Raw genomic sequence first — 23,803 nt, 5'->3', positions numbered from 1 at the left:
TCTCAAAACGAAATCAATTCTGATTTCAGGGAAATTTAATACATTGTCTTTCGCCTTCTAATTTTGTTAAACTACGTCCCCTTTGTCCGCCACTGTAACCAGCCTCACATACGGACGCGTCCAAGAGAAAAAAAAAATCAGGAACATAAGCTGTCACTGTGCGTTACATTGGAGATCTGAAATTAAAATCCCAGTAATTTAAGAAGAGACTATTATAAAAGGATTTTTTCCATTTACAAAAAGCCTTGGGCCTCAGTTTTCCCAACCGTGAAATAAGAGGTTGGGTGGAACTAGGTTATCCCAATGTGTCCTCTGGCACTGAAATCCTGGATTCCTTGAGTTAGTCCCAGTTAGAGCGGCTGCCTGCCTCACAATGTGTGGTTTTGGAGAAAAGAAAGACTATCACACTTTATAGAGGAATAAGGTTTAAGGCCACTTGCCCACCCCCCCTCCCCTCCCCCTTCCTCCCTCCCGCTGGGTGTGACCTCCAGTGAGTGGGAACAGATGTGGCAAAACAATCAGATGCCCTCCTCCGTGTGCAGCTCAGCGCTCCCAGGTCCTGAGCATTTCCCTAGCACCCCTTCTGCGGTGAGACGGGATACAGGAAATCTGCGTACTGTATATGCACAGTGTACGGCCTGGACAGTTGGGCAGCAAATTGGTAACACTGGTTCTCTTTGGGTTGTAGGGCTGGGGTGAGAGGAGGGGGGTCTGCATGTCTGACTTTCTATGCCTCTACACCAGGGTTTCCCCACCTCGGCACCATCGACATGTTGGGCCCAATAATTCTTTGCTGGGGGGCTGTCCCGCACATCATAGGCTACTTAGCAGCATCTCTGGTCTCCACCCACTAGATGCCAATAGCATCTTGATCCCAGCTGGGATCTTGCCAAATGTCCCTTGGAGTGGGGATGGGGTGGCAGAACACCCTGGGCTGAGAACCACTGCTCTAGACTATTGGTTTAAAATATTTAAAAATGAAGCACATACAAGAATATTTATCAAGATTAGTACGGAAAAAAAGGATTATTAAGGATATCTATATACAACACCTCAGCAAGTGTTGTCAGTCTACCTGCCCACGGTTCTCCAACCTACCTCCTGCCTCTTCCATTGCTGCCACTGTCACCTGTGCGATTGCATCGCCTCCTACCTGGCCTCCCTGCTGCCACCCTGGCCCCAGCAAGTCTTCTCCACACAGCAGCCAAAATGAGCTTCTGGAAGCATCCTTTAGTCATGTCACTCTCCTGCCTGCCTTCCTACTGCCTTTGAGAATAAAATCCAAACTCCCCACCTGCCTTCCAGGCCCTCTGCCACCTGGACCCTGGCTCCCTCTGTCTTCCGGTACTGGCCACTCAGTGTGGTCCATGGACCAGCAGCCTCGGTGGCCCAGGAGCTAGTTAGAAAAGCAGAACCTCAGATCCACCTGGACCTGCTGGTGCAGCACCTGCGTTTCCACAGGTGAGGCACATCTCAAGTCTCTGAAGAGCTGCTCCAGTCTGCCCCTCCCTCCCACCCCATGCTCCAACCACTCTGCCCCTCATCACTGGCTCCCTCTCATCTGTCACTTAAATGTCACTATCACAGTTCCAAGCCAGCCGTTTGCAAGCATTTCCCCACGTAATCCTACATCTTAGCTCCCTGTTGCTTTGGGACACAGCTATGACGGCAACCTGAATTCACCTTGTTTGTTTATGTTATGTTTTGTCTGCCTCCATCCCTCCTCCCACATCCCACACCCCAGAGTGAGCTCCACGAGGGCAGGTACAGGGCAGACAGCACCAGGCACATAGAAGATGCTCTGCGAATATTTTTGGAATTAATAACAGCCACAAGTATTGTGCCCTTACTATGTGGCATTAACTTTTCTTTACATGGGTTATCTTGTTTATTTTTCATGAAACCTATGAGGTAAGATAGGTACTATTTATGATAATCCCCATTTTGCAGATGAGGAAATAGAGGCACATTCTACACACGGTCTCATAGATGGTAACAGGCAGAGCAGGGGTTCCACCTGGAGTGGAGTGGGGAGCGATCTAGCCCCTGTAACTACACCTGCTACCACTGCACAATCCCGCCCTCTTATTCATAAATCAAACAGCACTCTACATGTACGAGGGGTGCTTGACATTGAGAAGAATTTCCTAGTGAATACTTCTATAAAATAAAGAATTCTGCTGTTGGGGAATCATAATCCCTTCATGTGCTTTTTGGGTAAGTTGCATCTTTGTATTCGGAATCTGTGTAAGCAAGGTCTGTCTATCCATATGTTCCCAACGACTGTTGCTATGAAACATTTTACTTCCAGACATGAGTCCAGAAACAAGCCCAACACGGAAGACCCAGGGGCCACTCAAGCTAGGAACAGTTGTTATTTCTGTGCCCTCTGTCGGCTGGCACACCTTCACCCCTCACCACCACCTGGTAAGTAACCGGTGTTTGGCCTCTCCCTCACTCCAAGAAGCATCAACCTCATTCCCTGGCACTAGGGGCTGTACCAGGTACCCCCAGCACCGCAGCCCCGGGACGCTTTGGGGGAGGCTTATGACCTTGTTCAACCTCCCTGAGAGTCAAGGCCATGTGGCCCCAGCATCACGTTGTCAGCACAATCACTTGAATATCCTAAGGACGGTGCCAGGCTGCCTTTAGGAGTTATCTTCCTTAATTTAATCCTCGGGACAAGCCTTTACATAGGGAACACAGGGTCTCAATTTTGCAAATGAAGAACCTGAAGCTCAGAGAGGTGCACTAATTAGCCCAAGGTCACACAGCCAGTCAGTGAGAGACCCAGAGCTTGAACAGTTCAACTCAGAGAGGGGCTGGCAAACCGATAATCCCGTTAGTTCTTGCTTGTTGAATCTGTACTGTGTACCAGGCACTGGACTAAGACCTTTACTGCCTCATCTCACAACAGCCTCATGAGGTGGGTGCCACAACTGTGCCCATTTCATAGACGAGGAAACCGAGGCTCAGAGAGGCAGACTGGCACCTCCTCAGGCCAAGAAGAGCACAGGGGTTGGACTCCAGAAGAGACACGCTGTGCTGTCTGGCCCCTCTGCTTTCAGCCTAGTGTGGTCACACATTTTTCATTTATAAACCAAACTTCACAGAGTCTCATGCAGGCAGCTGGATGTCATGGTTTGATGGCCTGCCTTTTATTTTTGTTTTCAACCCAAACGAAACAGAGCAGCTTGAGAAACCCACACTGTGGTTCCCAAGATGCAGGCAAAAAAACAAAAAACAACAACAAAAAAAACCACCAACAAAAACATAAATCCAAAAAATCAACAAACAAAAGGGTTGTCTGTCCACCTTGAGCTCAGTCTTGTCTAGCACCTGCTGCCACCCCCCACCCCCCGCCCCACCGCAACCTGAGAGCCAGCGGCAAGAAGCCTGCCATCCATTTAGACGTGACAGGGACTGTCAGCCCCGAATCGCTTCCAACAGAGTAAACATGATGGTTAGGAAACACGGGACAAGGCGGGGAACAAGGCTTTGAGTTTTTAAAATGAGAGAATCCACCAGAGGGTTTAATCACAGAACTTCAGGTTCCCTGCACATGGTTCAAAAGGCTCTTTTCTCTGCCTGTTGCCCCAGGCCGCCCTGCAGACTGTCCTATCACTTCCTCGAAGGCATGAAGGACAACCTCCCATCCTCTCTAACCCACCCGGCTCAGTCACGAACCGAGATGTGTGCAACCTTGCAGTGATGGTAAATAAAGCTGACCAGGCTTATGGGCTTACTGTGTGCTGGATGCCATTCTGTGTGCCACATACATACCGACTCATTTCATCCTCACAACAGCCTTTTAAGGTCGGGATTAGCACCCCCATTTTACAGATGAGGAAACCGAGGTGGTTAAGCAGCTTGCCCAGGGTTCCACAGTTGGCAGAGCCAGGATGCGAACCCACTTTCAGAACCAGTACACACAGCCTTCCTGAAGAAGGGCACATCTCTTGTTCAACTAGTGATGGATTCTCATTCCAGTGCGTGGGGGTCTTCTGTAATGATCCCCATCCCACAGAGCTGACGGCAGTGTGGTGCAGTGAAAAGCCTCAGGAGTTAGGCAGACCCCAGTTTTGATTCCAGCTCCACACAGTCCTGGCTGTGTGACTTTGGACCAGGGACTTGATCTCTCTGAGCCTCAGTTTTTGCTCTGTAAAATGAGGATAAGAATAGCACCTATGCCCATAGAGTTATTATAAGCATTAAATTAGGTAATAGTAATTGTAACAGCCAACATTTGCTAAATGCTTCCCTTGCTCAAGGCACTGCGAAGAAGTATTATCATCTTCTTCGTTTCACAGATAAGGAGCACAGAGAGGTTAAGTCACTTGCACAAAGACACACAGCTAATTGTGGAGATGTGGGGCTTGAGCCTAGGCTGACTCTGAGCTGAGGTGCCTAAGAACATCCTCTTATAAAATTCAACGTATACACAAAACGGTATAACACAACAGCTCCTCAACACACAGCCAAAGTCATGATTTGCTGGAGGGCAGGGAGACAGAACCCAGAGAGGGCCTGTCTAGCTCTGCCTGATGCCCAGCGCCTGGCAGGCGTCCGCAGCCCTGTGCAGGAGTCCTGCCCTCTGTCCCCAGTACAGCAGACCCTGTGATGCCCGGCACATGGCCAGGATCAGCCCGGTAACTGAGGGTGCTTTGTGCATGGCTTAGAGCCGCTCTTGCCGGTTATCAGGAGTCAGTCCCGGGACCAGACTTTGACCCCAGTTAGGTTTATGCTTAAAAACAGACTAACAGCAAATGCTCAACATCTTCAAAGACTCAACTGTCCTGGCCAGAAGAGGCTTTAGCGATTAGAGTCTGGGGTGCCCACCCCAGGCTGAAGGTCGATGCTGTCTGTGGTACTTGCTGAAAATGCAGATGTCCCTGGGCCCCACCCAAGACTGCTGACTCTGAGTTGCCAGGGCTGGGGTAGAGGCATCTGGTCATTTACTTGTTTACTTAAAGTATAATTTATATCTAGTAGATTGCATAGATCTTCGTGTACAGTTTGATAAGTTTTAACAACATATATCCATGTAACCACTGCTGAGATCAAGATACGAGCCCCTCCCAGGAAGTTCCCTGTGTGCGCCTTCCTCCAATCATCCCCCACCCCAGGCAATCACAGATCTGCTTTTTGTCACTATAGGTTAGTTTTGCCTGTACTAGGAATTTATATAAATGGACCAATACAGCGTGTGTTCTGTCCGCCTTCTTTTGTTCATCCACGGTGTTGCCTGTGCCTGTAGTTCGTTTGCTGCCTTTCTCTTGCTCAGAAGTCCATCGTGTGGCTACACCACAGTTTGTTTATCCGGTCACCTTCTGGTGGACACCTGGGCTGCTTTCTCGTTTGGGCTGCTGGGTATAAGCTGCTATGAATATACGTGTGAGAGTTTTGGTGGGTCGCTGTTGGCCTTTCTCTCCATAAATACCCAGCAGTGGAATTGCTGGGGCACAGGGAGAAGCATTTACTTTCACCCTCTCTCTGGGTGCTGCAGCCCAGTTGGGGTGGGATTCCCTAGTCTATCTAGGGGAGAAGCCCCCAGAGGTTACTGGACCTGCTCTGGGCCACAGAGGAATCCGTCCTCCTATCCAATGATCTTTGAGTCATTCCACATTTTGATTCACACGGAGCTTTGAAAGCTGAACCTGTGGAGTTCTGACTAATGACGTCAGCTGTTCACACCAGGCTGAAAAGCCGGTGGAGATAACACAAGGAGTATCCTGGCTGCCGAAGCTTTGACTAAGGTTCATGCCTCCTTCCCCAGCGTCTACAGATTGCATGTGATGAAAATGCATCATTCACAGCCCTTCCTCTAAACCCCACCGGGGACCCGCAGGGAGCCCCAATGCCAAGTTAGCAGAGGCAGTAAAGCAACGCGGGTAGAGTCAGTGGTGATTAAAATCCAGGTCTGCCTGGGTGGCCTTAGGCAAACCGCTTCCCCTTTCTGAGCCTTGCTCTCCTCATCTGTAAAATGGGGGCACCCGCAGTGCTAATCGTGGCACCGGAGTAAGGACTAAGCAACCGGAGGTGTATACAAGGAGGTGGCCATGGCTGCCTGAGGAGCAGGTGGGGGGTCAGGGAGCGGAACTCGGGCCCCGCTATTACCTGAGAACCCCTGCATCCCCTACCTGACAGAGGTGGGGAGGGGGGCTTGCTAAATATGCAGATTGGAGGGCCCCCTTGTGGACTTACAGAAGCAGAGTCTGGGGTGGGGCCCGGGACCTGCTGCTGGCAAAGCTCCCTGAGTGATTCCGATGCTTACGGAAGCCTTAGAACCCTCATCCTGAGTGTGGACCAAGGCGGAGCCTGGGAAGTCAGCTGGGCATGAGGATGCAGAGATAGGCAGGGTGGAAGGACCCAGTGCGGGAGCTGAGGCTTGCAAGAGCTACAGCTAAGAGCTGGGCCAGGGAGGACCAGGGACTGATGTATTCCTCCACCAAGATGGCCTCTCAGCTCTGCCCCAGGGATTCTAGCCACACATGCCTCACGTGGCCTGTGGGTCAACCCAGAAGAGTCCTACCACCTTCGCAAGGGTTAAAAGTTCTGGCTCTGGAGCTAAGAGGTTCTAGGTTCGACTCCCAGCTTCACAGCTTCCTGGTTATGAACTTGAGCAAGTTACTTCAGCTGAGCTGTAAAAGGGGCATAATATAAAGTGTGTCTCTCTAATGGAGCTGCCAGAGGAAGCCATGAGCTCGAGCGGGTAGGGCACGTACCACCACGCCAGGCAGCCTTCAGCCGGTTGGTACTGATGCTGCACTAGGAGCTTATTTCGCTTCCACTTTAGGTTTGGAGGATGCAGCTGGTGACTGTGGACAACTGAGAAATACTCCCGGACGCACGGGGCCTGGGCACAGAGGACATGGCCCTCTCGTGCGCACGGCTGCTCCTTCCAGCTGCGTTCTCCCTCCTTTCGGTCTCGCTTGAATCCACCTTGTCCGTGATGCTCCTAATACACCCGTTTGCTTGGCTATCTACAGCTAAATGGTGGGGTCTCCTGAGAGCCAGGGAGGCCCAGCTCTGCCACCTAGGGAGGGAGGGGAGCAAGCGACTTCGCTGAGTCTCAGTTTCCTCATCTGTAAAGTGGGCGTCACAATAGAACGACCCTTAGTGCAATGCTGTGGGACTTAAGTAAAACAACCCAGAGAAGCCAGGTAACCCAGTGCCTGGCCCATGGTAAGTGCTCAATAAATGTTACCACAGACGCTGTGGTCTGGTGTTGAGTAGCCTGTGTCACCCTCCCTCCTGCCAGAGACTAGAAGCTCCATGAGGACAGGGCCCACGTCACACAAAACTACCCCTGAACCGGCGTCCAGGGCCGCAGGATGTTCTCCAGCTGCCCTGACCAGGGAGGCGGCCACTCGCTGTCCTTCAGGATCCCTCCCCGGGAGGCGGAGAGTCCCCCGCAGTGAAGGGAGGCTCTTCTGGAGGTTGAGGGTGTGCAGTGGCTCTAGGTGGCCGATGGGAGCAGCCATGCTGGGGGAGGTAGGATTCACGACGCCCAGGTGGGTTGAGGGGAACCAGGAAGGACCCCGTGTGCATCCCATCCGAGGCCCTGGACCCAGGAGAGGAGGCCGGGGTCGTGCGGGGTGAGGGTTACTGTAAGACAAGTATTTTAGCGCCCGGTGTGGGGCACGGGGACCTGGGGAGGGGCTGGGGACACCTCCTCCCAACCCGTCAAGGCCAACATTCTCATCCACGCGGGACAGAGACCCAGGAAAGGGGGGCCCCAGAGAGACTTGGCCCAAGGTCCCTGACAGCAAGGGGCCGACCCAGGATTCAAACCCGTGTCTCTAAGGCTCTAACACCGCGTTCTTACGTTTGCCTCCTAGCAGGGTGCAAATCTTAAACGAACCCTCTGCCAAATCCAAAACGAATGAACCCCTTACAGAAGGTCCCAGGGAGACCACTTCCAGCCCCATCACCAAAGAACCACACTCACAGGCCCTCCCTCCAGTCTCTGACCAACGGCCTTTGCAATCCAGCTGTTTCCACAGAAAAGCTGCTTTTGCTGGTCCGTGTCCTTTGTCATACGTCACAGACATCCTCCTTTGTCCACATCATTCCAACATCATCCTTCCCCGCCCCCGCTCCTCCAGACTTCCTAATTACAGTGTGAGAGGCCACCATTCTCCCGGTGACCTGGGATTGAAATCTCAGTGTGCTTGAGCATTCCTTCTCCTCCCTACTCCATCCCCAACCCAGACACACACCCAGGTCTTAAACTGGCAGCCTAAGGGCTGTATCTGGCCCACGGACACGACTTATTTAGTCCATGAAGTGTTATTTATTTTATATGCTATAGAGTAGCTGCCAACACTGAGAACATGGTGATCTCATACACAAACTTGAAAACCTGGTAGCCCTGGCCCCAGTTCTCACAGGTACCAGGAAGCCGGTGCTGTGTCACAGCTGTCTCCTACAGAAGGGGCCTGCCTTCCACTCTGCCACAGTCCCCACCACTCCCTGCTGCCTCATGTCTGGCCAGACTCTCTCCTTAACACCCGCTGCCGCATCCTTTTAGACATGCGCATTTGCAGCCCCTGCTCACTTCCACATTCCCTTGGTCCCCAAACTTGTTTCTTCTTCCTTCTCAAAGTCTTTCTTTGCAGTGATTCTTCCCGCCCTAACCATCTCCCTCCTATTCCTCAGGCCTGGTTGATCGCGAGAATTACTAAAACCTGCTTCTCTAAGGCTTTCTCAGCCTGTAAGTGCAGCCACGCCAACCCTCCAGCCACTGTGTCTGTCAGAAAGTCAAAGGAGTCCCTCAGAGCCTACAGGACAAAGTCCCATTTCCTGGGAGGTGTGGTCTCCCCCCTCCACCCCGCTCAACCTTACTTCCCATGTTCCTTGAGTGACCACTGTGTGCAGGGCCCTGTACCAGGCACCAACGATTCCAGCATGGATAAAAACGTGCTCTCTCCCAGGAGGAAGATGGGTGCAACATCAGGGACACGTCCAAGGGAGGGAAATGGTCCTGAGGTCACGTAGGTCTGCCTCCCCGTCTCCGCACACTGTGAGTCTCTCTGCCTCGGCCTTCTCCCCTCCCCCAGCTAACCAGGAAGGCTGCGCATCCTGGTTGGTTCCACATCCAACTGATTCCCCTTCCCCCACAGCCAGCAGGAAGCAGCTCTCCTTTGAGCTGTCAATGCAGGTCCTCTGTCTTAGCCAACTGCCACCAGCAGCTCTCGGATGTCTTGAGGGACTCTTTTTCCTTCCCACTTTCTCTCTTTAACTGAATTTAAAGTTAAGCAGGCAGGGGACTGCCCTCGTGGTCCAGTGGTAAAGAATCCGCCTTACAATGCAGGGGATGCAGGTTCGATCCCGGAATATTCCTCAGCCACATCAGTTTAGATGAACACTGATGATGTGCAGAATTGTTCATTATGTATCAAAAATTTCAAAGGTCACAAAAGCATACTGCAGTAAGATCTCATTTTTGTAAAAAATAAAAAAGAGAGGCTGCATGTCGCGAACTACAGAGCCCACACGCCACAACTACAGAAGAGAAACCCGGCATGCTACAACTAGAGAGAAGCCCACACACGGCAACGAAAGGTCCCACGTGCCGCAACTAAGACCTGACGCAGCCAAATAATAAATAAATCTTAAAAAACAAAAAAAGGAGTTAAGCAGGCAGGACTTAATACCTGTGTCCTTCTGATCGCCACCTCGGGGCATTTTTACATTTCTCTGGGACTCCTCAAACCCTGAGCACGGAACTATGCCCGTCATAAAGTCTCAACAAATCTCTGCTGACGTCATTCATTCATTCACTCAACAAACGCTCACTGACCAACTACTGGGGGTCCGGCATGATGAACACAGGCATGAAAAGACAAAGCCTGTTCTCATGAAGCTTCTCTTCTACTGAAAGAGACAAACACATGGAGGGATGGATTAACAAGAGATGTTCCGAAAAGGAAACAGAATAGGAAAGAGTAAAGGGGGAAGATGGTCTTTTGGACAAGGTGATCAAGGAAGGTCTCTCAGAGACAGGGACGTTTCAGCTGAGACCCACAAGGCGGCAGCATGGCGGGATGAGGAGGTAGGGGGAGTCGCCAGCAGCCCTGAATGGCGGTGGGAAAAGGCAAAATATTACTCAAGGAGATATGACAAATGGTTTCTACTGGGTGTTCAACACAGGTCATTAACGTTCCACATTGGAGAGGAGGGTGTTGTTAATATTTTATTAGGTCCCTATACAGCTGTGGTCCTGGAAGTAGGAGCTGGGAAAAACCTTACGGAAGTCCAGGAGTGCACACTCAATAAGTGGACTCTGAGCTGGGCTAGGTGTGATAAAGATGTATAAATGCTAGAACAATGCGGGGGTGGGCAGAAGTAAAGGACATACCATGGAGGCTAGACCGTCTCCTACCATGGCCCCCACCTTTGGCTGCCCCCAGAGTCAAAGAGAATAGTTCTGCATTTATTAGGTCAGATTATGTGGAACTGTCTTTTCTGTGGGTCACCTGTAAAGCGGGGGCCAGAGCTCATTACTTCCTAGGCTGTGCTGAGGATTGCCTGAGGCTATGTGTGTAAAACTCCTGGCTCCGTGCAGGGCACACAGTAGGTGCTCAATAAGAGTCCATTCTCTTTCCCACTCCCTGCCTTGGATCATCAGCATGAAACTTTCTAAGTTTGGCTCCTTCATATAAAGATAAATATACACTCACCATACATACCCAGCCATCCCACTCCTAGGTATTTGCCCAAGAAAAATGAAAAACTCACGTTCATCCTGAAATCCGCATGCGAAATGTCTACAGCAGCTTTAGTCATAATCACCCCAAACCAGAAACAACCTAAATAACCTTCAACAGCTGAAGGAATAAATAAATTGTGGTACATCCACACAACGGAACAGATGCAACATGGAGGAGTCTCGTGTGCGTTACGCTGAGTAAAAGAAGCCAGACTCAAAAGGCTTCATACTGTACGATTCCATTTCCATGACGTCCTGGAAAAAAGGCAAAGCTACAAGGACAGCAAACACGATTGGTTGCTAAGGGCCAGGGGTGGCAGAGGGGTTGACTACAAAGGGTCAGCATGAGGGAATGTGGGGGGGTGGTTAATGAAATTTTTCTACATCTTCCTCATGGTGGAGGTTACGCAATTGTTTTGTGTTTGCCAAAACTCACAGAACTGTACATGAAAAAGGGTACATTTTACTGTTTGTAAAGCACACACACGCTTCAAGTTTTATATATACACACATATATATATGTGGGCATCATAACACTGGGAGGTCGTATCTTAGCTCAGGTGCTACAACAAGATGCTGTAGACTGGGGAGGGGGGTGCTTAAACAACAGACATTTATTTCCTATAGTTATGGAGGCGGGAAGTCCAAGAACAAGGTGTCGGCAGATTTGGTGTCCGGTGAGGCCTCACTTCCTGGCTTGTAGATGACAGCCTTCATGTTGCCTTCTTATGGCCTTTCCTTGGTGATCTCTCTCTCTCTTCCTCTTCATGTAAGGGCACTAGTCCCATGAGGATAGTCTCACTCTCATGACCTAACCACCTCCCAAAGACTCTGCTTCCTATTACCGTCACGTCGGGGGTTAGGGCTTCAACATATGAATTTGGGGGGGACACAAACATTCAGCCTATCACAGACAGATCAGTGAGCTGCTGTGGCTCCCGCGTTGCTCCTATCTCAGCTTCCTAGGGGTAGGAACGGAGACCCACATGCTCAAAGTTAAAAATGAGAAAAGATTCACCTGGAATAGAGGCTAATAATTGCAAAGCCCTCTACAGCTCACAAAGCACCTTACCTAGTAGTAACCCTAAGGGGATCCACAAAAACCCTTTGAGATTTTTAACAGTGAAACATTTTCTCTTGTTATAAAAATACTGCCTGTTTATTAAACAAAAATTAATAAATCTAGATTAGCAGAAAGAAAATTAAAATCATCCATGACCCCACCGTCCATAACTACTGATAATATCTATGATGGTGTTCAGACTTTGAGTGTTTTGTACACAAACACACTTTTTTATTTTTTACAAAAATGAGATCTTACTGCAGTATGCTTTTGTGACCTTTGAAATTTTTGATACATAATGAACAATTCTGCACATCAACAGTGTTCATCTAAACTGATGTGGCTGAGGAATATTCCGGTACATGGAGGACCCATCATTTATACAACCAATCCTCTACTGCCAGACACACAGTTGGTTTCTCACTTTATTGCTATTATAAAAAAAAAACAACTGTTGAAACTAACTCCTTATACAATCATGTTTCCTCTGCATAAATTCCTAGTATTGAAACTGCTACCTTTCTTAAAGCTTTGACATGCATTTTCAGAATGTCCTCCAATTTACAATCCCTCCCTGAGCTTGTGAAATCACCATCTCCCCATGTCAGCATTCCTTTTTTCAAAAAATAAATTTATTTATTTTTGGCTGCGTTGGGTCTTTGTTGCTGCACAGGGGCTTTCTCTAGCTGTGACGAGCAGGGGCTACCCTTCATTACGGTGTGCAGACTTCTCATTCCCTTGTTGCGGAGCACAGGCTCTGGGCATGCGGGCTGCAGTAGCTGTGGCTCGCAGGCTCTAGAGCACAGGCTCAGTAGTCGTGGCACACAGGCTTAGTTGCTCTGCGGCATGTGGGATCTTCCTGGACCAGGGCTCGAACCCGTGTCCCCAGCATTGGCAGGTGAATTCTTAACCACTGCACCACCAGGAAAGCCCAACATTCCTTTTTTTTTTTTTTTTTTTCAGTACGCGGGCCTCTCACTGTTGTGGCCTCTCCCATTGCAGAGCACAGGCTCCGGACGCGCAGGCTCAGCGGCCATGGCTCACGGGCCCAGCCGCTCCGCGGCATGTGGGATCTTCCCGGACCGGGGCACGAACCCGTGTCCCCTGCATCGGCAGGCGGACTCTCAACCACTGTGCCACCAGGGAAGCCCCAGCATTCCCTTTTTCAGCTTAAAGTTTTTTAACTTTTCAAAACATTTAAAATTTTATATGTGAAAGATGGCATTGTTTTAATTAGCAGTTTCTTTAATATGATGAGGTTGAATGTTGTTGGGTTTTTTTCCTATATGCTTATGGGTCAATGCCATTTGTTCTCTTTTATTCTTTACAATATTGTGTTAGCTTATACTGTACAGCAAAGTGAATCAGCTACACGTATACATATATCTCCTCTTTTTTGGATTCCCTTCTCATTTAGGTCACCACAGAGCACTGAGTAGAGTTCCCTGTGCTATACAGTAGGTTCTCATTAGTTATCTATTTTATATATAGTATCAATAGTGTATATATGTCAATCCCAATCTCCCAATTCATCCCACCTTCCCCCTTCCCCCTTGGTATAGATACATTTGTTCTCTACGTCTGTGTCTCTATTTCTGCTTTGTAAATAAGATCGCCTATACCAATTTTTTCAGACTCCACATATATGTGTTAATATACGATATTTGTTCTTCTCTTTCTGACTTCCTTCACTCTGTATGACAGTCTCTAAGTCCATCCATGTCTCTACAAATGACCCAATTTTGTTCCTTTTTATGGCTGAGTAATAGTCCGTTGTATATATGTACCACATCTTCTTTATCTGTTCCTTCATCCCAGTTCTTAACTAGGGCATTTAGCCTTTCCTCACTGACTAGAAGAGATCCTGTATGTGTCCAGAAAACAGCCCCTTGTCTGGATGTGTTGCAAATATTGCTCCAGTTTAATATTTACTCTATGAAAATTTTTTTAACTTTAGAAGCCCAATCTGTCAGTCACTTTCAAGAATTTATTTTATAATTTGACCTTTTACTACCATGCTTTAAAAGCCTCTTACAAAAAGGGGCTTGAGTAACTTTATAGTGGAGAACTCTTGCAGACATGACTTTGACCAAAGGATCAAGGTTAACACCCCCAATAAGTCATGCTGATGTCGTGGAAATCTTGACATAACGTTACGAGAACACTTCACCTCTGCAGTATTCTTTCCCCAAACCTCAAACCTCAGTCTAATCATGAGAAGACACCAGACAAACCCAAAGTGGGGGACATCCTACAAAACACTGACCAGTACTCGTCAAAGCTCTCGAGGTCACGGAATTCAAGGAAAGACTGAGAAACGGTCACAGATCAGTAGAGATGAGGGGATGGAGAACTAAACGCAAGGTGGTGTCTTGGACCAGATCCTGGAACAGAAACATGACAGTGGGAACGCTGGTGAGATCCCAGTAAAGTCTGTCGTTTAGCCAGCAGCAATGTGAATTTCTTAGTTTTGATACGTACACTAGGGTCACGCACAATGCCCTTCACCTCTCCAAGTTTTGCTTTTGGTTTTGGTTTTCTAGACAGAAAAGTCATCAAAGTTTGTGGCTATGGGTGGGGAAGGAAAGTGAGGTGGGAAGCGGTTCCTGGTTCCTTCTGACCAAAGCACCGGGGTGCGGAGAGGGATCGGGGCAGCCGGAATGGGTCTGGAAAGGTAAACTGAGTCTAAACTCTAAAGAGTCCAGTCTTCAGAGCTTTGAAAGCGAAGGGGCTTAGCCCAGACTTGACCCTGCAGGCAGTGGGGAAGCGGCAAAGATTTCAGTTCAGTGCCTGATATGGTTATTGGTTTAGTTCCCTTGTTTGTTTCCTAATGTACGGACCCCTCCCCCAACCCAGTACGGTGTAAGCTCCAGGAAAGCAGGGACTGAGTCTCCCTTATGGAACATTTCCCCCCAAAACCCTGGACACCTGGCCTGTAGAGTGAACTCAGCGAATACTGGTTGAATGAAAGAAATCAAGTAAATGGTTTTTCCCACCCCTGCCCTTCACATCTAGTATCAGCCCGTGTGAATTAAGCTCTCTTATGCTGCTGGGCCTTTGCACAGGCTGTACCTCTGCCAGGCACAGCTGCTGACCTTCTGCTCCCCCTTCGGATTTCAGCTGAGACTCTGCCCTTTCTGAAAATCCTTCCTTCACTCTCCAAGTCTGGGTTAAACCAACTCCTCCAAGCTCCTGGGTTTCCTTGCCACTGGTCAGCTGTATTGTAGCGGTGGCTCCCGGGACCACTGGCCCATCTAGGGGGCGCAGCTGGCCTCTCAGGTCCCCACCAGCTCGTGACCAGCACACAATGCTAGCAGCACATTCGTTTAAAATGGCAGCTCTTGGCAGCCAAAGACAACTTCCTCCCCACTCCCCATGGTCTAATTTGCATCTGTCAGTGTTTGAAAACAATTACCCAAAGGCAACTCCAATATATAATCCCTACCCACCACACTGCAGCTAATGAAGCTGTAATATATGGAGTCTGAAAGTGTGAGTGTTTTGTTTTTTATCATATTCCCCCCATGCCCAAGTTTCAGGAAACCATGTCCACATCCTAACCAACACAAGCCCGGCCAGTCGGGGTGGGGAAAATGTGGAACAAGGGTAACGAAATTCTGTCTCTCCTTTTCTCTCCCAGACCAGCTGTGAAGAGGAACAACTGGCAAAGACAAAAAATTCACCAAGCATTAGAGCCACGTGGTTCTACATCTTGAATAGAAAAAATAGCAGAACCTCCTGGAGGCATCCAGAATTATACATCATATGAGACCACGATCTTAAAAAAGGACCTCTCTCACTGGTGAATTCTCATCCTGGCTCTGCCAAGATTTGCTGGGTGACCTTGGGCCCATCGCCTGTAGGATGTTTCCATTAGGGAAGCTCTGGGGACATTAAACAGGCTTAACCAACCCTGTGATGTGTTTTAAATGCTGGCATTGAACAAATGACTGTTTTGTGCATCGTGCAGTTTAAGCTGGACCACTGGCACAACAGTTACAGTCATGACGATAAACATGAATTCCTAGCGCACATACCAGTGTGGCCCAGAGGAGTAGGCTGCAGGGCCGACGTGTGTCTCCAGCCAGGAGCTCTGTCTGATACTGACGTTAGTGCCTCATCTGAAGACCCTCATCAGTGTGAGGCCTGAGAGCCCTCACCTGCCCCGCACAGGCCTCAGACTCTTTTCTGGCCTCAGTTTCTCCTAAGAATCGAGGTGGCTAGACCAGCAGCTGTTTCGTTTTCTTTTTAAAGTCGCAGAATCTCTTTAAAGGGATCCTTCGCACCATGACATCTTTAATATTTGTAAGCAGAGTTTCTGCCCAGCTGGCCCTGGTTCCCACCACTCAGCCCTGTCCCCACAAACCCCTGAGTTGCTTCTGGGACCCGTCCAAGGAATCCCAAGTTTCCCAGGATCACCATAGAAAAACCAGTGAGGGACTTCCCTGGCGGTCCAGTGGTTAAGACTTCGCCTTCCAATGCAGGGGGTGCAGGTTTGATCCCTGGTCAGGGAGCTAAGATCCCACATGCCTTGCAGCCAAAAAACCAAAACATAAAACAAAAGCAATATTGTAACAAATTCAGTAAAGACTGTAAAAATGGTCCACATCAAAAAAGAGAAAAATCTTAAAAAAAAAACAAACAAGAAAAAAACCCCAGTGAACCGGAGCCGGGTCTTTAGTTGTGACACTCGGGATCGTTGCTGCAGCATGTGGGATCTAGTTCCCTGACCAGGGATCGAACCTGGGCCCCCTGCATTGGGAATGTGGAGACTTAACCACTGGAGCACCAGGGAAGTCCCCAAGATCACGTCTAGTATTGACAATTTACATGGCATTAGCAAGGCTTCAATCCTGTTAGAGGATGAGAGACACCAGGAAATCCTGTCCCCAGGGTGGGGTGACCGACCTTATCACCCGAGTCGGTAACAAATTCTCTGCACGTCTTTGCCATCTTTGCCTCTCCAAGAGGTAGGGCTTGGAGACAAGCAACCCAAATTCTGATTTTTCGAGGGACCTGCACTTGCCACCCCAGTGCCTAGTCCTGGGGAGATTTGGGGAAAGGGGTGATAAAAACAGGGTGGAAGCACCTGGCTAGGTTAAAACCAACACAGCAAAAGATCAGAAGAAACGAAGCTCTCTCCCTCCCTCCTAGAATCTTGGGATCACACCCACTCCACCCCTGATGGCTGATGTCCTCCATTTCTAAGAAGCCCACTGAGAATCAATGTTTGCATTAGATTTGGTAAACACAGCCCTTTCCCCAACAGCCATGGTGACGGTGACCCGAGAAGTGGCCCCCTGAAGTCCCACAGTGGTAATCTGCATAGCGTTACAGAATTTGGGCTACTGGAGCGTTCTGATTTTGGCCACAAAATTCTGGCCTCCTAAGTACCTTCCAGCCATCACATGGTAGAAGCACGTGAGACTGGCAGGTTAGAACCGGTGTGAAAAAACCGTCACGTGGGGAAAGTACACGTCATGATGATGAACTGGAAGACCAGGATATGAAATAGCAGAGCAGGCAAGCCAGCAAACAAAAAATGTCTGAATAAGACACCACCGTGGTGACAGTGTTTGTCAGCATATCGTGAAGTTTTCCTTCTGAGTTTTCTACAATCAGCATGTACTTCCTTTGTAACCTGGGGGAGGAAATAACTTCAAAAGCCTGTCTATCCAGGGGTACATGATAAAGTAGGGTTCAGGGAACAGCAAGTAAGTTAAATCACTAGTTTAGTCCCTGGTGTGAAAGTCAGTTTGAAGAGATAGGTCCTGAAAATGTCAAGATACATATACTCCTTGCCTTCCGGGGGCCCCAGCGTTTACTCCTACTGGACGTGTGACTGTGGGTACCCCCCAAATTCCTGGCAGTGTGGAGTATAGGGAGAAAGGGGCCCTTGCAGGAGGAGTGTGCTCTGTTTTGTTTTTTCTTCAAGAACCATCCTCAAAATCATTCAAGACAGAATCCGGAATCTTGGGTTCTAGCCCTGGCTCTGATCTCAGGCCCGTCCTCTCCCTTCCCCCTTCCCTAGGCCTCAATCTCCCAATTTGTAAAACAAATGGAGTGGCCTTTCAGATGGCTAAGGTCCCTTCTGGCTCCAATATTCTAAGAGCTAAAGGAACCAGCAGCACTCAGGTTGAAGGGCTGCTATGTCTGAGACATCTAGGGCAAGAGAGAATAAGGAGACTTTCAGCGGCCCAGCCCGAGTGAGCGACACAGACTGGAAGGCGGGGGCCAGCCCGGCGTCTTGACACGGGGCTTGGGGCAGAGGCGGGGGCCAGCCCAGCGTCTTGACACGGGGCTTGGGGCAGAGGCGAGGGCCAGCCCAGCATCTTGACACAGGGCTTGGGGCAGGGGCTTGGGGCAGAGGCGAGGGCCAGTCCAGCATCTTGACACAGGGCTTGGGGCAGAGGCGGGGGAGGAGCAATGATGAGCCTGAGGCACTTGGCAGAGATCCCCAGAGCACGACCTCAGGCCAGCGACTCGTCTCGGGGCTGTCCAGGAAGGGTAGGGCAGTGTGGCCTGGAGCAGGCAAAGCCAAACAAGTGACCTGTTTCTCCACGGAGCTAGAGCTCCCAGCACGGTGGCTGGTGCACCAAAGGCTCAATCCAGAAGGAAGGAGGAAAAAAAACATCACCAGGCTAAACGGGGCCACCTGTCCAAACTGGGGAGGAGCAAGACAGATGTTGAGAAAACCTCCCACCCTGGACTAACCTGGGGCCCTTAACAAGTCTCTGACTTGAACGTGGCCAGTCTCCTGGGATAATGCAGAGGAACCTAGATCCAGTTCTGCTGCTGACTTGCTGTGGGCCTTTGGGTGAGTTCCTTCCCCTCTCTGAGTTTTGTTTGTCAAATGAGAGGACATTCTAGCGTCCTCCCGTGGCAGGTGAAAGGCCGTGCATGGTCCACCTCCAAGTAAAGGAGACTTATAACCAGGAGAAGGATGCTCTTACGGCTGTCAATTGCAAAAAACAAAACAAAACAAACAAACAAATAAAAAACTCCTCTAAACTTCAGAGCAGACACAACAAAAGGGAAAGCAAAAGCCAGCAGCCAGAAGCAGACCCTTCACCACGTCCCCAGTCAGAAGGCATCTGAGATTAGGGAACTTTCCTGGCCCTTAGGGAGAAAACTCTCCTCAGTCCCTCGAATGAGAAGCCCAGAGCCAAAGGTCCTGGAGCTCTGGTCTCCTCCAGCCCAAGAGCTCTGAGGGCTTTACTGCCAGCCCTGCAGAGGGAGGAAAGAACGTGTACCAGAACCGTGACCCAGGAAAACAGGAGCCCTCCCAAAGGGACAGGCTGCCCACTGCAAATGCCAACAGGAGATGGGCTGCTGACTCTGTCTCCAGCATTGCCACTCCTCGCATAGACGCAGACGCTCCTGGGGCTCGGGACTTCTCAAACCAGAGAGCTGGAAAGCCTCAGCTGGAGGGGCTTGGGCCCTGCTCTGGTAGAGGACAGGCTGGCAGTCTGAGCCTCACACTGAATCCACAGATCTCCTCCTTGACCGGTGGTCACATGCTAAGACCACCTCTGCCTCCTGTGCGGGGCAACAAGCCAGCTTCTTCATTCCTGATGCCTCCACCAGCCTGCGGGCCAGCCTCCTCTCCCCTAGCAACCTTCTCCAAACTTCCATGCAGCCAGATTTATCTTCCTAGCACAGCAACAGGATCAAATAACTCTCCTGCTTAAAGAGCCTGAACGGAATTTGTGTCTTTCTTGTCCAGCGATGTATACTGAACACCTAGAACAGTGCCTGGCCCATAGAAGGCACACAGTCAACATCTGTGGATCGGTTCTAAGACGTCCACTGAATAAAGTCCCACCTGTGATGACCTCGCCCTACCTCTCCAGTCCAGTTCACTCCAGACCCTCCAATCCCTTTACTTCCCTGCATCCTCCCACAAACCCACCTGCCACTACCTGAGCGCCTCCCTCGGTCCAGCACACCTCGTGCACCTTCATACCTCCATGCCTTTGCCTGTGCTGTTCCATCTGCCCAGACATCCTTCCTACCCTGTCCCCTTGAGAGACTCCACTTCACTGTTTAATTTACTAACGTTCTTTTCTTAGCAGGACCTGCTGGTACGCCTCACCCTGAGTTACTTTCTTTCTTCTGTTATTCCCTAAACCTGTACCATAGTTTCCTACAGAGTACTTGCTGTGTGCGAGGCATAAATGTCCCCCCTCACCCTAGGTTATCATTCCCACTGTACAGATGAAGAAACTGAGGCTCAGATAGGCAAAGTGACACTGTGGGTCACACAGCCAGGGAATGGTGGGGTCTGACTATATTGCCACCTCTTTACGACACTTGCCATTTACTACTCACTAGGCTGGGAACTCTCTGAGGTCCCTTGGCCCTGTATCCCCAGGGGGCCGGCCTGGGCCTCTGTGATACTCAAGAGGCCCTAATCATTGAACCACTGGCAGCTCAGGACATTGTGAGGAACAGATGCTCAGCCAGTCTCCTCCCCTTTCTCCCTCTTCTGCCTTTTCTCCCAATCTGGGAGATAGCTCTGGCAAGCTGGGGAGGGACACATTTGGAGGGAAAGGGGCCCCCTCCCAATTCCATTTGGCCCTATCAACTTAGATCAAGATCCCTGTGTGACGTCTCCAAAGTGTAAAAGCCAGTCACAGGTCCCAGAGCCGACCCTTCACTAGGAAGGCCATCCTCGAAGTGACCCCCCTCAAAACGAAAGTCAGCCTTAGAGGGCAATCCCTCTCCTGCCTCCCGCCAGGCTGGTTCCAGCCCCACCCACCCCGCTCCAGCTACACCTGGGTTCCCAGCTCCTGGACCACCGGCAGAGTTAGCAAGGACCCGTCGCAGCTTCTCGGGAAACCGTAGGGACTTCCAGGTTTCCTGCACCCTCGTCCTTTGGCTAGGAAAGACTTCGTTCTGAAAGTGCCCATCCCTCTTAATCAGACTTGGCATTCCGGGCCACAGGGCTCCCTTCAGGGCGCAGACTAGATATTTGATTTGGACCTGAGTAGTATTGATACTTGCTCTGCGGCAGGCACTAATGCCCCACCTCGCCCTGGGAGGTTATCACTCCCATTCTACTAGGTGAAGAAACCTGAGTTACACCCCATTGCTCACACTCATTTCTCACCCTTTGCCTCTAGTACCTAACACACACACGCACGCGCGCGCGCGCACACACACACACACACACACACGAATCTATATCCCTTAAAAGTCTCCCTTTCCAAAAAGGAGTAAGGGATGGGGGAAAGGGCTCTTTCGGGCAGCGCCGGGTGGTTTCCTGGGACCTACTGAGAAGTTCTGCTCTAAGCACCGAGGGAAGGTGCCTCTTTGGCCAAGGATTCGAAATCCGCCAGGCGGATGGCACCTGTCCCCGCCAACAGGGGGCCCGGAGGCCGGCTGCCTTCCCCCAGGCGAAGCCAGCTGTCCTCAGCGCAGTGCCCGGGAGCCGGGTGGTCCCTCACTGGCCCGGCGCGGCTCCAGAGGATGCGAGTACACAGTCCTCCCGCCGAAGACCCCGGGCAGGAAGCTCTCAGACGAACGGACAGACAGACCCAGACAGCCGTCGACTCCCTCCGGGGCCCTGTGGGGAACAATCCCTCCGCGGGGCGCGGCGGGGCGGAAGGCGCAGACTCACCGGGGCGGCGGCGGGTCCAGCTCGGTCTCGGTCGGGCGGCCGGGGGCTGGGGGCCACACGACCCCGGCCCCCACAGGCTGCCTCCTTCGGGTGTCGCGATCCCGGGGCTGGGGGCTCCAGGGAATCTCGGTCGAGGGAGCGCGGGGGCGGTGAGCGCGCAGCCCGCTCTCGGACCGGGATGGGGACGCAGGAAGCGCGGCCGCTGGGCGCCGGCGTGCCGGAGGGAGGGACCGCGAGAGACGGAGGGCGGTGCCGGCCCAGAGCGGCCTCCGGCCCCGAGAGGCACCGCCCACCAGTCGACCCTCTACGCCAAGCCCGGCCGTCCGCTCCACCCACAGGCCCGGGGCGCCGAGCCCCAGCTGCAGAGGGCGGACACTCACTCCGTCCGGTCGGCTGGGGGAGGAGTGCGGGCCGGGAGCGCTGGGCCGCATGAAGTTGGCTAAACCGGGGTGGGGGGCAGGGGGGGGGAGGGGACAGGGCCCTGACTCCTTCCATCCCCGCGCGGGACCGAGAATTGGATGTATGCGGGTAGGGTGGGGAGAGGCGTCTCGGCCCGGAGTCCGGGTTTTAAGGGTTAAGTAAGAGCAGAGATTCCCCACCAGGCCCGGTGGGTCAGCTCACCGGGCCCGCCTGCCGCGCCTTTACCTGGTGAGACGCTCACCTGGCCAGCCGGTGCACCGGCCTCCCCACTCCCCCGCCTCTTCCTGGGGAGGCTGCCGCCTCCCTCTTCACCCTCCAGCAGGTTCAGGGTGCTGAGCCCCGCCTGCACCGCCCAGGGCTGGGGCCCTGCGAGGTAACTGATGGGCGGAGGTAAGAAAGGAGGAAGCGAGTTTTTGAAAAGCGAGTCTGTTCAGGCCCTCGACTCGGCTCCCCACCCGCTCCCGGGTTCCCTGGGCGCCCTCCGGGTCTCACACCTGGGCCTTGGTCGGGGTGGAGCCCATTCCAGGTGCCTGCGTCCGCGCCCGGGATGGGGCCGCCCCGGCTCGTGTGCCTCCCCAGCTGGAGGCCCGTTCCCAGCTTTGCGGAGGACTTGCCCAAGGAAGCACCGGTTGGTGTCCTGCCGACCAGGTGGCAGGGAGGCGGTCCGCCTCTGCTTAGAGCCCCAGAGCTGCTGCCCAAGGCCAGGCTCTGGGGAGGGTGAACCACAGCTTGGGAGGGCGCCTCTAACCTGCGACCCTGCGTGGGGCCGCTGCCTGGAGGTTTGCTCTGGAACTGCGCTGCTGGGACCCAGCCCGATTCTAAACACAGAGGGAGAAGGTTGCCCCTCTCCTCTCTCAACCTTACATTGTTCTGAATTCCAAGACCGGTCAGGCCAGGGTCCCTTTCTCCAGTGTGTGTCCAGCCCTTTGAAGTTCAAGTCCTGAGAAAAGCTGATAGGCAGCTGGCCGGGTGTCAGAGAATCTAGCTGAGGACAGAAGGCGCCTCCTACGGGGAATCTGCCCTGTCCAGGGTGGAAAATAGACACCCTGCTGGTAATTGCAATCAAACTCACTTACAAACTGCTGACTTCACGGGTACACGTGGTCCCCGTGTGTGTATACCTACAGAGTGGTCACACCTGGGTATTTTTTCCCGTTGTTGCTTCTTAATGGCAACAGTTCAGCAGGACCCTCGTGTCTATAAAGAAGCCAATTTGGGGCTGTCCTGTGATTTGGGGGTGGGAAAGGCATTTAGAGAAACAGAGTAATGAGTCTCCGTAAGTATATCAATAACTGGTATTCCTCACATCCTTACTGTGGATCAAGCACCAGGTTACCACCTGCTTCCCTTGCACCATCTCATTTAATCCTCATAACAACCCTGGAGATGGTTATCAGTTATGCCCACTTTATAGAACAGAAAGCTGAAGCTTAAAGGGTTGAGGTCATTTGCCCAAAGTCATACAGCTGAGAAGTGTCAGGAGCTTGACCCAAGTTGGTCCCCTCCAGAGCCTGTGCTCTCCCTGCTATAGAAAAATCACTTGTCATGCTCTGGGCTCTGAGACAAGCTTCCCCTGCTTCTGTCTGTCACTCAGGGAGAAGACACCAGTGTCGCACTCTGCATAGTGATGTAATTTTTTACAAGTCTGCCTCCTGCTCTCCTGAGGATTGGGACCCCTGCGCCCCCATACTGGCCCCCTGTAGGTGCTTAATAAATATTTGCTGGATGAATGAAAGCCCCAAATAATAACATTATCTTAGCAAATGGGGAGAACCTTTGTGTAGAAGGGACCTGTGATAACAGGCTCCCATTTGAGAGCTGTGTGTACCACTGCAAAGTTTAGACAATGAATTTGGGAACCTTCCAGGCTCTGAAGGAGTGATGGGAAACAGTCACATAGGTCTCAGATAAGACCAGGAATCTGGTTTTCATTTCACTCTGCGAGACCAACTTTGGAGAGGCCTGGACTGCGGGTGATCATTTC

General features: G+C 51.4%; 1 protein-coding gene across 1 annotated transcript in view; it reads right to left on the bottom strand.

Moving 5' to 3' along the window:
* TMEM51 (transmembrane protein 51) overlaps positions 1 to 21,639 on the bottom strand; it is a 45,646-nt gene extending 24,007 nt beyond the window's left edge. Inside the window, exon 1 of the mRNA XM_032604601.1 lies at positions 21,400 to 21,639. The gene's annotated coding sequence lies outside the window, so the exon portion shown is untranslated. The remainder of the gene's footprint in view (positions 1 to 21,399) is intronic.
* Positions 21,640 to 23,803: the final 2,164 nt, after the last annotated feature.

The sequence above is a fragment of the Phocoena sinus genome, chromosome 1, assembly GCF_008692025.1.
Source record: "Phocoena sinus isolate mPhoSin1 chromosome 1, mPhoSin1.pri, whole genome shotgun sequence".
In the NCBI taxonomy this organism is placed as follows: Eukaryota; Metazoa; Chordata; class Mammalia; order Artiodactyla; family Phocoenidae; genus Phocoena; species Phocoena sinus.
The sequence above is the reverse complement of the archived record's forward strand: the minus strand, read 5'-3'. Positions and strand labels throughout refer to the sequence as shown.